Consider the following 14,761-nt stretch of genomic DNA (forward strand, 5'->3'; position numbering starts at 1 on the left):
CCAACCTCCTGTGATTTCAAGTGTTAGTATATATTATCAGCCATGCAGAGGGTTTTAGCAATGTTCAAATAGTTATAGTACGACTAGTAGGTAAAGATAAACATAAATATTGGGGGTATTTAAAACATATATGCTCCACATGGTTACCCTTTTCTCTTGGCAACAGGCCACAAAACTTGCTGCTATGATTGCACACTGCAGAATTTCGCCGAACAGAATGGGAGTTTATCAATGTTTGGTTTGTTTTCAAATTCTTTGTGGATCTGTGGGAAATATGTATATCTATACATTTGGCAGGAGGTTAGGATGTGCCACTCAGTGTCCACCTCATTTTGTGAGTTGTGGATTCATTGTCTGTCTTCTCTCTCCCCTCAGCATTAGAGGCTGCTGAGGGGAGAACGGCTCATAATAATGGCCGGAACGGCGCAAATGGAATGGCATTAAAAAAAACTGGAAACCATATGTTTGATGTATTTGATACCATTCCACTGATTCCGCTCAGTCATTACCATGAGCCCACCCTCCCCAATTAAGGTGCCACCAACCTCCTGTGCCCGAGAGTCAGGTCTGCCTATGGCAGCCTCTCTTGATAGCAAGTCTATGATCACTGAGTCTTTACATAATCAATGATTTTCTTAATTTTGGGTCAGTCACAGTTGTCAGGTATTTTCTGTTTAGGGCATTCTAATTTGCTCAGTCTTTAGTAATTATTTCCAGTGTGTCAAATAGTTATCTTTTTGCTTTCTCATAATTTGATTGGGTCTAATTGTGTTGCTATCCTGGGGCTCTGTGTGGTCTGTTTGTGTTGGAACAGAACCCCAGATCCAGCTGACCGAGGGGACTCTTCTTTAGGTTGATCTCTCAGTAGGTGATGGCGTTGTGGTGGAATGTGTGCGCATTGATTCCTTTTAGGTGGTTGTAGATTTTAACAGCTCTTTTCTGAATTTTGACAACTAGCGGGTATAGTCCTAATTCTGATGTGGTTTTCTGGGTCTCTGTGCTTTTGGTTGGACATATTTCTCAATTTCTTTCTCAGGGTTTTGCATTCTTCATCAAACCATTTGTCATTGTTGTTCATTTTGTTAGGTTGTCTGCTTGACACTTTCAGACTTGATAGAGAAGCTGAAAGGTCAAATGTACAGTTTAGTCTTTTTACTACCAAGTTTATAGTTTCACTATTGCAGTGAAATGTTTTGTCCAGGAAGTTGTCTAAATGGGATTAGATTTGTTGTTGCCCAATAGTTTTTTTGGTAGATTTCCACTACTTTCCTTCCATCTATAGGGTTTCTTAATAGTATGCAGTTTGGTTGGCTTTGATGCCTCATGATAGTATTACTTTGTTAAAGTAGGCTGTGATGTTGATGTGATCTGATAGGGGTGTCATTGGTCTGACTGTGAACACTCTGAGAGACTCTAGATTGAGGTTTGTGATAAATCAATCTAAAGTACTACAGCCAAGGGATGAGCTGTAGGTGTACCTACCATAGAAGTCCTCTCGAAGCCTACCATTGACAATGTACAGACCCAGCGTGCAACAGAGCTGCAAGACTAGTGACCCATTTTTGTTGGTTGTTTTGTCATAGTTGTGTCTAGGGGGGCATATTTGGGAGGGAATACCGTCACCTCCAGGTAGGTGTTTGTCCCCCTGTGTGCTGAGAATGTCAGGTTCTTGTCCAGTTCTGGCATTTAGGTCATCACAGACTAGTATGTGTCCATGGCCTGGAAATTTATGACATCTTCTTCACCACCACAGACAGGTGCTGGCATTAAGACCGATGTATAAGGAAATAAGCAAACGGGAAACCACTCACCCAGAGGCGGCACTCCTAGTGGCCGGAGACTTTAATGCAGGGAAACTAAAATCAGTTCTACCAAATTTCCATCAACATGTTAAATGTGCAACCAGAGGGGAAACTATTCTAGATCAACTGTACTCCACACAGAGAGACGCGTACAAAGCTCTCCTCTAAACAGGTCAACACAAGGCTGCGGGGCCAGACGGATTACCATGTGCTGACCAAGTGGCAGGTGTCTTCACATGTCCCTGATTGAGTCTGTAATACCAACATGTTTCAAGCAGACCACCATAGTCCCTGTGCCCAAGAACACAAAGGCAATCTGCCTAAATGACTACAGACCTGTAGCACTCACGTCCGTAGCATTCACGTCCGTAGCCATTAAGTGCTTTGAAAGGTTGGTAATGGCTCACATCAACACCATTATCCCAGAAACCCTAGAACCACTCCAATTTGCATACTGCCCAAACAGATCCACAGATGATGCAATCTCTATTGCACTCCACACTGCCCTTTCCCACCTGGACAAAATGAACACTTATGTGAGACTGCTATTCATTTTGACTACAGCTCAGCGTTCAACACCATAGTACCCTCAGCTCATCACTAAGCTAAGGATCCTGGGACTAAACACCTCCCTCTACAACTGGATCCTGGACTTCCTGGCGGGCCGCCCCCAGGTGGTGAGGGTAGGTAGCAACACATCGGCCACGCTGATCCTCAACACTAGAGTTCCCCAGGGGTGTGTGCTCAGTCCCGTCCTGTACTCCCTATTCACCCACGACTGCATGGCCAGGCACATCTCCAACACCATCATTTAGTTTGCAGATGACACAACAGTGGTAGGCCTGATCACCGACAACGACAAGACAACCTATAGGGAGGAGGTCAGAGACCTGGCCGGTTGGTGCCAGAATAACAACCTATCCCTCAACGTAACCAAGACTAAGGAGATGATTGTGGACTACAAGAAAAGGAGGACCGAGCGCGACCCCATTCTCATCGACGGGGCTGTAGTGGAGCAGGTTGAGAGCTTCAAGTTCCTTGGTGTCCACATCAACAACAAACTAGAATGGTCCAAACACACCAAGACAGTCGTGAAGAGGGCACGACAAAGCCTATTCCCCCTCAGCAAACTAAAACGATTTGGCATGGGTCCTGAGATCCTCAAAAGGTTCTACAGCTGCAACATCGAGAGCATCCTGACTGTTTGCATCACTGCCCGGTATGATATTTTGCTCGCCCTCTGACCACAAGGCACTACAGAGAGTAGTGCGTAAGGCCCAGTACATCACTTGAGCTAAGCTGCCTGTCATCCAGGACCTCTACACCAGGCAGTGTCAGAGGAAGGCCCTAAAAATTGTCAAAGACCCCAGCCACCCCAGTCATAGACTGTTCTCTCTACTACCGCATGGCAAGCGGTACTGGAGTGCCAAGTCTAGGACAAGAAGGATTCTCAACAGTTTTTACCACCAAGCCATAAGACTCATGAACAGGTAATCAAATTGCTACCCGGACTATTTGCATTGTGTACCCCCCCAACCCCTCTTTTTTTACGCTACTGCTACTCTCTGTTTATCATATATGCATAGTCACTTTAACTATACATGCATGTACATACTACCTCAATTGGGCCGACCAACCAGTGCTCCCGCAGATTGGCTAGCCTGGCTATCTGCATTGTGTCCCACCCACCAACCCCTCTTTTACGCTACTGCTACTCTCTGTTCATCATATATGCATAGTCACTTCAACCATATCTACATGTACATACTACCTCAATCAGCCTGACTAACCGGTGTCTGTATGTAGCCTTGCTACTTCTACAGCCTCGCTACTGTATATAGCCTGTCTTTTTACTGTTGTTTAATTTCTTTACCTACCTATTGTTCACCTAATACCTTTTTTGCACTCTTGGTTAGAGCCTGTAAGTAAGCATTTCACTGTAAGTTCTACACCTGTTGTATTCGGCGCACATGACAAATAAACTTAGATTTGATTTGCTGGAAAAGCTGTCTTCATTAAAGTATGGAGATTCAAGTGGGGGGATTTAGCACGCAGGAGGACATTTTACTCTGTTGAGGTAATTTCCTTTAGAAATTCTAGCCAAATGTAAAATGTTCCTGCTTTGATTAATTTAATAGAGTAGGTTAAGTCTGATATCTGTGTAACACCTGGTAATTTGGTGGCTGGGACTACAAGCTCCCTGTAACCTAGAGGGCAACCAGTGGGTCCATTTTCTCTGTTCCATGTTTCTTGCAGGATGACAATGTCCGAATTTCTGATTACTCTGGTGATGTCTGGGTACCTGATCTTTAGGCTGAAAGCAGATTACCTCAGACCTTGTATTTTTCAGGATGAGATAGCAAAATCTTTGTGGTCCATAGTGCTGTGTTGTTATTTGTGTGATTTAGGCTTGGACCAATAGTTGTGAGCAGAGCATGCTGAGCATCTGATATATGCCTCTTAGGTCACAGGATGGGGCTTGGGTGAGTGTAGGAATGGGGGTTGTGGCTATCACTCTCTATTGGGGTCGGCCTACTCACAGGGAGCCACTTAGGATCCCTCGCCCTGGATCCATATGAGTTAGCACTCCTTTCCACGATACCCTACTCCAGAGAACAAAGCAAGTCACAGGTCTTGTCCTGAGGCACGTGGTGTGGATGGCCCACACCCCTTGGACGGAAGACACACAGAAAATCATCACCAGTCCATTTCGAGTTACTTTCACTGATTTAACAGTTTCCAACTTCCTCTCAACCCATCCTGGCACCACATATGGTTCAGTCAGAAGGCAAGTATCCATTCTCTCCAAAAATCTCACTACCACTGGGCCAGAATCATCCTTGTCATCATTGCGACAAGGCTCGTACTCGACATCTTCACTGCACCTGCCACCGCAGGTAATTCATCCTCACTCTCGTCAGGTAAAATTTTAGAGCTACCGGTTGCGTTTTATTATTTTTGTACTTCACGCCAATCTTCCTCAACACACAGCTTCCCTCTACACTCAACTGCTTTCTTTCTTCCTCGCGGTCAATTTCCACATCTCCACACTTTTTCCACTCTTAAACCCGCTGTAATAGCAAACTGTTTAAATGGTTCTTCTATCTTGAATTTGCCGCCATGTTGCGTCGACTCACAAATCTCTACCAGCCGCCATTACTCATCACGGCTCGCAATATTGATGTAGCTATTGTGCATTATCACCAATATCTGTATATACCGGGACTTTTCACCAGTCAACCTACTGTGTATTGACATTCATATTGCTATGCCTTACCTATGGATCATCAACTTGGGTCCATGAAATGGGGTATCAGCCTTCACAGTGACACCCAAAGAACACAAGTGTGAAGAGTTTACACAAATATTAAAGTCGTAGCTCTTGTTGCAGGACTTTGACTGTGGGAAATTGCCGAAGGAATGAGCGTTACACCGAGGCCTGATCTCAATTCCATTGAGCATGTCTGGGACCTGTTGGATCGGAGGGCTAGGGCCATTCCCTCCAGAAATGTCTGGGAACTTGCAGGTGACTTGGTGGAAGAGTGGGGTAACATCTCACAGCAAGAACTGGCAAATCTGGTGCAGGCCATGAGGATGAGATGCACTGCAGTACTTATTGCAGCTGGTGGCCACACCAGATACTGATCGTAACTTTTGACTTTGACCCCCCTTTGTTCAGGGACACATTATTCAATTTATGTTGGTCACATGTCTGTGGCACTTGTTCAGTTTATGCTTCAGTTGTTGAATCTTATGTTCATACAACTATTTACAAATGTTATGTTTTCTGAAAGTAAACACAGTTGATAGTGAGAGTACGTTTCTTTTTTTGCTGAGCATATGTGTATTGGCATTGTCATATTGCACTCTACCCCCTTATCCCATTTCATGGACCGTAAAAATGTGCCTGATCCATAGGTATCAGTCTACATAAGTGGTTAATTTGACGAACAGAAAAAAAGTTGAATCCGCACTGTGGATGTATTAGATTTCAGAACTGTGTTGGGGACATACTTATATGCCCTGTACAGCCTTACCTATTCATGTTGGGTCCATGAACTGGGGTATCAGTCTACTTGTGACACCCAGAACTCTGAAGAGTTTACACATATATTAGCGTTGTTGCTCTTCTTGCGGGACTAACTGGGAAATCACCTCACTATCCAGCCTATTTTGAATATTGACATGCATATTGCAATGTACAGTGTGAGCAAGACAAAGGAGCTGATCGTGGACTACAGGAAAAGGCGGGACAAACAGGTCCTCATTAACATTAACGGGGCTGTAGTGGAGCGGGTCAAGAGTTTCAAGTTCCTTGGTGTCCACATCACCAACAATCTATCATGGTCCAAACATACCAAGACAGCCGTGAAGAGGGCACGACAAAACCTTTTCCCCCTCAGGACACTGAAAAGAGTTGACATGGGTTCCCAGATCCTCAAAGTTTACAGCTGCACCATCGAGAGCATTGTGACCGGTTGCATCACTGCCTGGTATGGCAAATGCTCGGTCTCCGACTGCAAGGCACAACAGAGGGTAGTGTGTATGGCCCAGTACATTACTGGGGCCAAGCTTCTTGCAATCCAGGACCTATATAATAGGCGGTGTCAGAGGAAAGCCCATAAAAGTGTCAGAGACTCCAGTCACCCAAGTCATAGACAGTTTTCTCTGCTACCACACGGCAAGCAGTACCGGAACGCCAAGTCTAGGACCAAAAGGCTCCTTAACAGCTTCTACCCCCAAGCCATAAGACTGCTGGACAACTAATTAAATGGCCACCGGACTATTACATTGATCCCCCCCCCCCCCCCATTTGTTTTCTACACTGCGTCAACTCGCTGTTTATTATCTATGCATCCCCCACACACTGAGTCGGTACTGGTACCCCCTCTGTATATAGCCTCGTTATTGTGTTACTTTTTATAATTTTTGACTTTCGTTTATTTGGTAAATATTTTCTTAACCAACAGTGCAGTTCAAGTTAAGTGCTTGTAAGTAAGCATTTCACGGTAAGGTCTACTACACTTGTTGTATTCGGCGCATGTGACAAAAAGTTAGATTTGATTTATGCCTTACCTATGGCTCTTGGCTCCATGAAATGGGGTATCAGCCTAAAAATTAGCGACGTAGAATTTCATGGACCTAAGATCCATGGGTAAGGCTGTACATTGCAATATGAATGTCAATATACAGTAGATTGACTGGTGAGCTTAGACTCTTCACAGTTGTGTTCTGTGGGTGTCACAAGTCGGCTGATACCCCAGTTCATGGACCCAACATCAATAGATAAGGCTGTACAGGGCATATAAGTATGTCCCCAACACAGTTCTGAAATCTAATACATCCACAGTGCGACTCCAATAATGTTTTGGTCAAATTAACTTCTACTGTATTTTGTTGAATTTAATTATCAACATTTCAACCTTGTTAAGCAGGATCTATTCCAAATACGGCATTATTCCACTATTTGTACCGTTTGCATGTTTCAATGGGAGCCTTTTATTTTGAAGGCGAATTGCAAATTCCAGACACTTTTGTCGTGAATCCTTATTGTGGCTAGCTTCACACAAGTCCAGCAACCCAACCTCTGTGCCATCGAGAGTAAACCGACGAGTCGAGCTGGGTAAACAACAGTGGTCGCCTCGAAGAGGCAGGAATGGGGACTTCATCGAGGGCCCTGATGGCAAATGGAATGGAATTTCTGTTTTTTCGTAGAAAAAATAGTATGTATTGCGTACTGTGTTAATATGCCACATAAAGCCAGGAATATATTAAGTATTTTTCTCTCGGGTCTTCATCCAGGCGCTGATTTGTAACGACGTTGGTATTGCCACGGGCCCACTTCGATTTTGTTCCTGTTGTCAGTTTCACAACCCGGTGACTGTCGTTCGATCGCGATTTACTTGTGTCCCTTATTTAAGTTCATCCAGGGCATATGTAATTCAAAGGGAGCCATAAAATAACACAGAATCCCACTTTCAAGAGAGTACAGGTATGTGTTGAGTCAATCAATATACGTTAGCTAGCTAGATAACTGTCTTTGTTTTTCTCTCAACGTTAGCTGGCTAACACGATCAGACAGTAGCCAGCGTACTGTAGCTAGCTAACGAGCTATTGTTTGCTCTGAAGATTCAGTAGTTAATGTTAGCTTGGTACGGTAGTAGCTAAAATGTCTTGTTGTGAGCCATTTGGGGTTGGCTAGCTAACGAGTTAGGTAGCTAGCTACATTGGTTATTAGCAAATAGGATCTTATCAGCGAGTTCATGAGAAACCCAACCTTTGAATGTGAAGATTTGCAGCCTTGCCATCTTGCTAACTAAGTAAACTAGTAAGCCAAGGCCATGTAGCTATAGCCAGCACTAGTAAGTTAACGTTTAATTAAGTCAGTTCTACACGGAGTGGTCTTATTTGGTTAACCTATAAGACCACTCCGTGTAGAACTGAATTCATTAATTAAACGTTAGCTTACTAGTGCTGGCTAAAGTTGGGCAACATCAAAATATGTTGTATCTGTGACTGACAGGATGAGGAGGAGGATGTCGAAATGTATATCAAAATACTTACAAGTAATGAAACTGCGCTGTCAAATTAGCCTGGTAGCGTGTTATGTTTGTTGACTGACGTTAATATGGCTAGAGAAGAAAACAAAATGCTGAAGACACTTGCAGCAGTCTATTTCATATTTGGTATGGCTTTGGTTGTAATATTTATGTGGCAGGTAACCTAGTGGTTTGAGCGTTGGACCAGTAACCGAAAGGTTGCAAGATCAAATCCCCGAGCTGACAAGGTACAAATCTGTTGTTCTGCCCCTGAACAAGGCAGTTAACCCACTGTTCCCAGGCTGTCATTGAAAATAAGAATTTGTTCTTAACTGACTTGACTAGTTAAATAAAGGTAAAAATGAAATAAATATGCTTTAAAAAAAATAAAGAATAAATACAGGCTTGGACAATTAGTAGGGTTATGTACCTAAAGAGCCAGAGTCCAAATGACGAAATATCTGACTGAGGCCTAGTACACGCCAGAAAACATTAGGCAAATACTGTCACAATTATTCATTTATTAATTTATTTTACCTTTATTTAACTAGGCAAGTCAGTTAAGAACAAATTCTTATTTTCAATGACGGCCTAGGAACAATGGGTCAACTGCCTGTTCGAGGGCAGAACGACAGTTTTTTACCTTGTCAGCTCGGAGGTTTTGAACTTGCAACCTTACAGTTACTAGTTCAACGCTCTAACCACTAGGCTACCCTGCATAAAGGAGCACACTGTCAACCGAATGACACATTATTAGAAAACTTGATGTGTACACTTGGGACCAGTCAATCGTTAATTATCCTGCCCTACATTCTCTGCACTGTTCCAGTATAAGAAGCACCAATACCTCTTCCCTCATGACATGTTTTGGTTTATGTTCACGATGTTGATGCCATTCTTTTTGCGTTGATGCCACTCTTTATCTATGATAGAAGACACCTAATCTCAGTCACAATTTGGAGAACAATAACGCATCACTGGATTGATTTAAAGCTGTAATGTGTAACTTTTTGGATGACCCGAACAAATGAATATAGAAATATAAGTTATAGATCTGCCATTCTCATTGAAAGCAACACCAAAGCCGCGTTTCCATTGGCACTTTGAATTCAACCTAGGCTGGGCTGGCCTTGGTGGGATAGCTCAAATTACATTTCCACTCCCCCCCAGAAACGATAAATGATGTTATGTTGCAAGGTAGCCAATATGTGACTGCAGCTGGCTTCGCTGATGTTGCTAGCTAGCAAGATGGTGAAGTGCCAGTCAACCATGTATTTAGCTTGCTGACATTCGCTAACTAAACGTTAGCGTTGTTAGCATAACTAATAATTCCTACCTTGCTTGCCATGGTGTTGGCTGTCCAGCTAAAATTCCTGCTAGCGTGTTTCAACTCTGATTTGGTAGCTAGCATTTGAGGGGTGATAGTTATCATAAAAGTTTATTGTGTAGTGTACAAATGAATAAAGGATCCAGCTTTGGTGGTAATTTGTGTTATGTCTAGCTACTGCAGTACCGCTTGTTCATGTGCTAGCTAACAGCAACAAGCCAGCTAAACGTATCCGCATCCAGCAGTGATCCACTTGGTGGTTGCATAGTAATAGCGTCACCAACCCGAATTCGAATCGAGCTGGCGCCAGTTGTGAAACTGGGCTGCGCTGGCCCGGGTTTCCCTCGACCCAAGTCGAATCTGGCCCAAATTTTAAGTGCCAGTGGAAACGGGGCTTTGGAAGCGGTAGCTCTGTTCTGTGTTCTATTTCTATGCTTACGTAATTAAATGTAGTTATTGCGTCTTTTACTTTCGGTTTTGTACACCAGCTTCAAGCAGCTGAAAATACTATATTTTTGGTGATGGAAAATATATTTCACAGTGGTTTAGATGGTACAATGATTCTCTACAATATTCTTGCTTATTTTGACACATACACTGAAATTAGGCAAACTGTTATAATTGTAGGAAATGGCAGAGCACCTTAAATGATATGAGCTAGAAATAAACTTAATTGTAGCTACACACAGTCCCTTGTTACCATGGCAGTTTCCAAAACCCACTGGATGCCATATTGCAGAGCAGTGACACAGTTATAGAATGATAATAGTGGGGCCTATTTCAGCATTTTCCCCTCAGCACATCAGCATGGTTATTTATTTATTTGTCAGTTTTAGTTTGACTTGATAAAAACAGTGGTATGACTGTTCATCAGAAGTAATCACATCTGTTCTGCCCACAGAATTGTAGTAGTATTGAAATACGCCTACATCATGGCACTATTCTCTCAAGCCTGTATTTGACATGTCAAAACGTTGTAGGATATATAGTACCATGCACTAATAGGAAATCAATGCTTAATCACTCAAAGGTTGTCTAGGTGTTCTTTCTTTGAATGATTTTTCAATATGTTTATACAAATGGCCATTCTTGTCAGCACATTAGGGGATTTTCATCCCATTTGGAGTATGTAATGCTGTCAATGTTAGCCGTGCTGGTTGGTTCATACGGCATTAGAAGAACCCCTGTGATTGGGATGAGGATGACATCTTAGCTTCTCAGAAGGGCCAATCATAGCGGCAATGTATGAAGCACTGTGCCCGCTTACTCAAAGCTGTTCGCTTTTTGTTTCTTGGCTAACATGTTGGCAACCTTTTTTTGTAGAGACATGAATGTGTAACTTCCTGTTCTGCAGTTCATTGCACTGTTTTCTACTATTATTGACTGGTAGAAGTACTGCATAATGAGTTCCGATTCACCCCACAATTTGAGTCACACCTTGCACAGAACACATTGACAAACCTGCTGAAACTGTGTGCCGAGAAGCTCAAGATAGGTCTGCGTTGTGCTCCTCAAGGAATGAATTAAAGCAGTTTCCCATAAACGCCCTCTCCTCTGAAATGTCTCCACCTTGGTGCCAGGGGGGATTGATTGCCAAGGTGGCTGTCCTCTGAGGCTGCTGTGTGTCATGGCGCTGCTCGCTCTGTGGCACAGGGACTCATCAGTGGCTCACAGGGGGAGCCTCAGAGGATCATGGGTCGGGGCTTTGGTTCCCTGGCAGCAGTTATACTTTGGAACCTAGGGAGGGGGCATCTCAGGATGCCCCCACCCCCACCTTCCCCCCCTAGCCCCAGTTCCCAGAAGTCTCCACCTGCGGCATCCTCTTCCTTCTCTTTGCTCATGAGATGGAAACACAGTCATGATACACAAGTGTTTTCATGAATACTGTATCAGGTATTTGTTCAGTGCTACTCTCAATGTTTGTTTTCTTTAGTAGGCTAGGCTACACATTGAGGGCTCCTGGCCAGATACCCTCTCCTGTTGTCTAGTTTGTGAGGGGGATATCATGCTTTAATGGTAGTCAACTCAGGGCTACACAAACCCTCGAGTTGTGGAGGATTCGTGAGGATTTGATGATCCCTAGTGGTTGACCCACTCAGGGTTTTGTTGCAGTTTGAAGACCAGCACCCACACAATCCTTATGTTTCCTGCATGCCTCAATCTACTTATGGGTCACTGGGGTTTAATATGCATATGGAGAATTCCAGCAGAAGGTCAACCTGAGAAAGTAATTTTGTAATTTTAAAGTGAAACCAACATGCCCCAAGGAGTACTATAGACAAACACATCAAACTTAATTTATATTTTGTTTGTCCATTCTGTGAGCCATTTTAAAATTGTGGTTTTGCATGCAAATGTAACATCCATAACTATGGAATTACTCTTGTCCAAATGATGGGTGGGGGAAGTGGCTTCCACCCCAGGCACTCACTGACTGACTGGGTTTTGCAGTAGGTTTGCATTCTAGTGTATGCTCATGAACACACCAAATTACACTCTGCACTACTTTCCAGGTGCAGGTTTTCACACACTTTATGATCATTAAATAAGCTAATAGTGCTGCATGCTCATGTGTGGTGTTGTGTAACATCAAGATCTCAGGGTCAGCGAATGGAATGCAACAGACCGGATAGTATTGCAGTATTTGCTGTAGCTACGGCAAAAACACTGTGACCTGACCACAGTTGCTGGGTGCTTTTCTTTTTCTTTGCCTGAGATGTGCTAACATAAGGCCCTATAAAATCTGTTATATTTTTTTGCCAATTCCTTTTCTCTCTCAAATTTCTCTTAGTTTTCCCAGGTTTCTGAAATGTTTCAGTTTTTGTCAGGTTTTCGCTCTCAACCAGAGGTCGACCGATTATGATTTTTCAACGCCGATACCGATTATTGGAGGACCAAAAAAAGACGATACCGATTTATCGGACGTATTTTATTTTTTCTTCTCCATGTTTTTTGTTTTACAATTTATTTATTTATTTATTTGTAATAATGACAATTACAACAATACTGAATGAACACTTATTTTAACTTAATATAACACATTAATAAAAATCAATTTAGCCTCAGATAAATAATGAAACATGTTCAATTTGGTTTAAATAATGCAAAAACAAAGTGTTGGAGAAGTAAAAGTGCAATATGTGCCATGTAAAAAAGCTAACGTTTGAGTTCCTTGCTCAGAACATGAGAACATATGAAAGTTGATGGTTCCTTTTAACATTCCAAGGTAAGAGGTTTTAGGTTGTAGTTAATATAGTATTTATAGTACTATTTCTCTCTATACCATTTGTATTTCATTAACCTTTGACTATTGGATGTTCTTATAGGCACTATAGTATTGCCAGTGTAACAGTATAGCATCCGTCCCTCTCCTCGCCCCTACCTGGGCTCGAACACATCGGCAACAGCCCCACTCGAAGCAGCGTTACCCATCGCTCCACAAAAGCCGTGGCCCTTGCAGAGCAAGGGGAACATCTACTCCAAGTCTCAGAGCGAGTGACGTTTGAAACGCTATTAGCGCACACCCAGTTAACTAGCTAGTCATTTCACATCGGTTACACCAGCCATTAGGTTGGTAGGCTTGAAGTCATGAACAGCGCTGTGCTTGCGAAGAGCTGCTGGCAAAATGCACAAAAGTGCTGTTTGAATGAATGATTACGAGCCTGCTGCTGCCTACCCTCGCTCAGTCAGACTACTCTATCAAATCATAGACTTAATTATAACACACATAATAACACACAGAAATACAAGCCTTTGGTCGTTAATATGGTAGAATCCGGAAACTATCATTTTGAAAACAAAACGTTTATTCTTTCAGTGAAATACGGAACCTTTCATTATTGTATCTAACGGCTGGCATCCCTAAGTCTAAATATTCCTGTTCCATTGCACAACCTTCAATGTTATGTCACAATTAAGTAAAATTCTGTCAAATTAGTTCGCAATGAGCCAGGCTGCCCAAACTGTTGCATATACCCTGACTCTGCGTGCAATGAATGCAGAGAAATGACACAATTTCACCTGGTTAATATTGCCTGCTAACCTGAATTTCGTTTAGCTAAATATGCTGGTTTAAAAATATCTACTTCCGTGTATTGATTTTAAGAAAGGCATTGGTGTTTATGGTTAGGTACAGTCGTCCAACGATTGGGCTTTTTTTCGCAAATACGCTTTTGTTAAATCATCCCCCAGCGTTGCATCGATTATATGCAACGCAGGACACGCTAGATTAACTAGTAATATCATCAGCCATGTGTAGTTGTAACTAGTTATTATGATTGATTGTTTTTTATAAGTTTAATGCTAGCTAGCAACTTACCTTGGCTTCTACTGCATTTGCGTAACAGGCAGGCTCCTCATGGAGTGCAATGAGAGGCAGGTGGTTTGAGTGTTGAACAAGTTAACTGTAAGGTTGCAAGATTGGATCCCCCGAGCTGACAATGTGAAAATCTGTCGTTCTGCCCCTGAACAAGGCAGTTAACCCACTGTTCCTAGGCCGTCATTGAAAATAAGAATGTGTTCTTAACTGACTTGCCAAGTTAAATAAAGGTATATAAAAAATTTGGCGCCCAAATATACCGATTTCCGATTGTTATGAAAACTTCAAATCAGCCCTAATTAATCGGCCATTCCGATTTAATCGGTCGACCTCTACTCTCAACCAGACATTATAATAGAAAAACAACAATATTTGATGTTTTAAGAACACAAAAATGCTTAAAGCACACCAGGAGACAATTATTTGAGTCTGGGAAAAATGTAAGATATTTATATTTTGGAATGTAATTACCCTTTTAATTCAAGTGAGCACCTAGCAAGAGAATGCTGTTTTTGTAGCATACATGATGGTTGAGTTATCTAACCAAATACTCGTGATATCATTCTGCCAGGTAAGCATAGGCTACTTAGTAGTTAACATTAATTGAGAAAGTTTGGGAGAGCTTTTCCATCTATCAGACAGGTTTGAGTTGGCATCATCGCTAACAGCTACACAAAGTGGGAGACGCTCGCACCTCACACAGACGGGCATTCTCATTGCCTCTTCAGAAAGTTGCAGGAAATACAAATGACTGATGCTTTCTGTTCTTGTCTTA

The 14,761-nt window shown here is 42.6% G+C and overlaps 1 protein-coding gene across 5 annotated transcripts in view; it reads left to right on the plus strand.

Moving 5' to 3' along the window:
- The first annotated feature begins 7,382 nt into the window (after positions 1–7,382).
- The window catches only part of LOC135559077 (E3 ubiquitin-protein ligase Arkadia-like), a 53,053-nt gene continuing 45,674 nt past the window's right edge, over positions 7,383–14,761 (plus strand). For 4 of the 5 annotated variants that reach the window (XM_064993443.1, XM_064993461.1, XM_064993458.1 and 1 more), the window contains exon 1: positions 7,383–7,794. The gene's annotated coding sequence lies outside the window, so the exon portion shown is untranslated. The remainder of the gene's footprint in view (positions 7,795–14,761) is intronic. The other variant, XM_064993451.1, reaches the window with a different exon arrangement.

The sequence above is a fragment of the Oncorhynchus masou genome, chromosome 2 (assembly GCF_036934945.1).
Source record: "Oncorhynchus masou masou isolate Uvic2021 chromosome 2, UVic_Omas_1.1, whole genome shotgun sequence".
Classification (NCBI taxonomy): domain Eukaryota; kingdom Metazoa; phylum Chordata; class Actinopteri; order Salmoniformes; family Salmonidae; genus Oncorhynchus; species Oncorhynchus masou.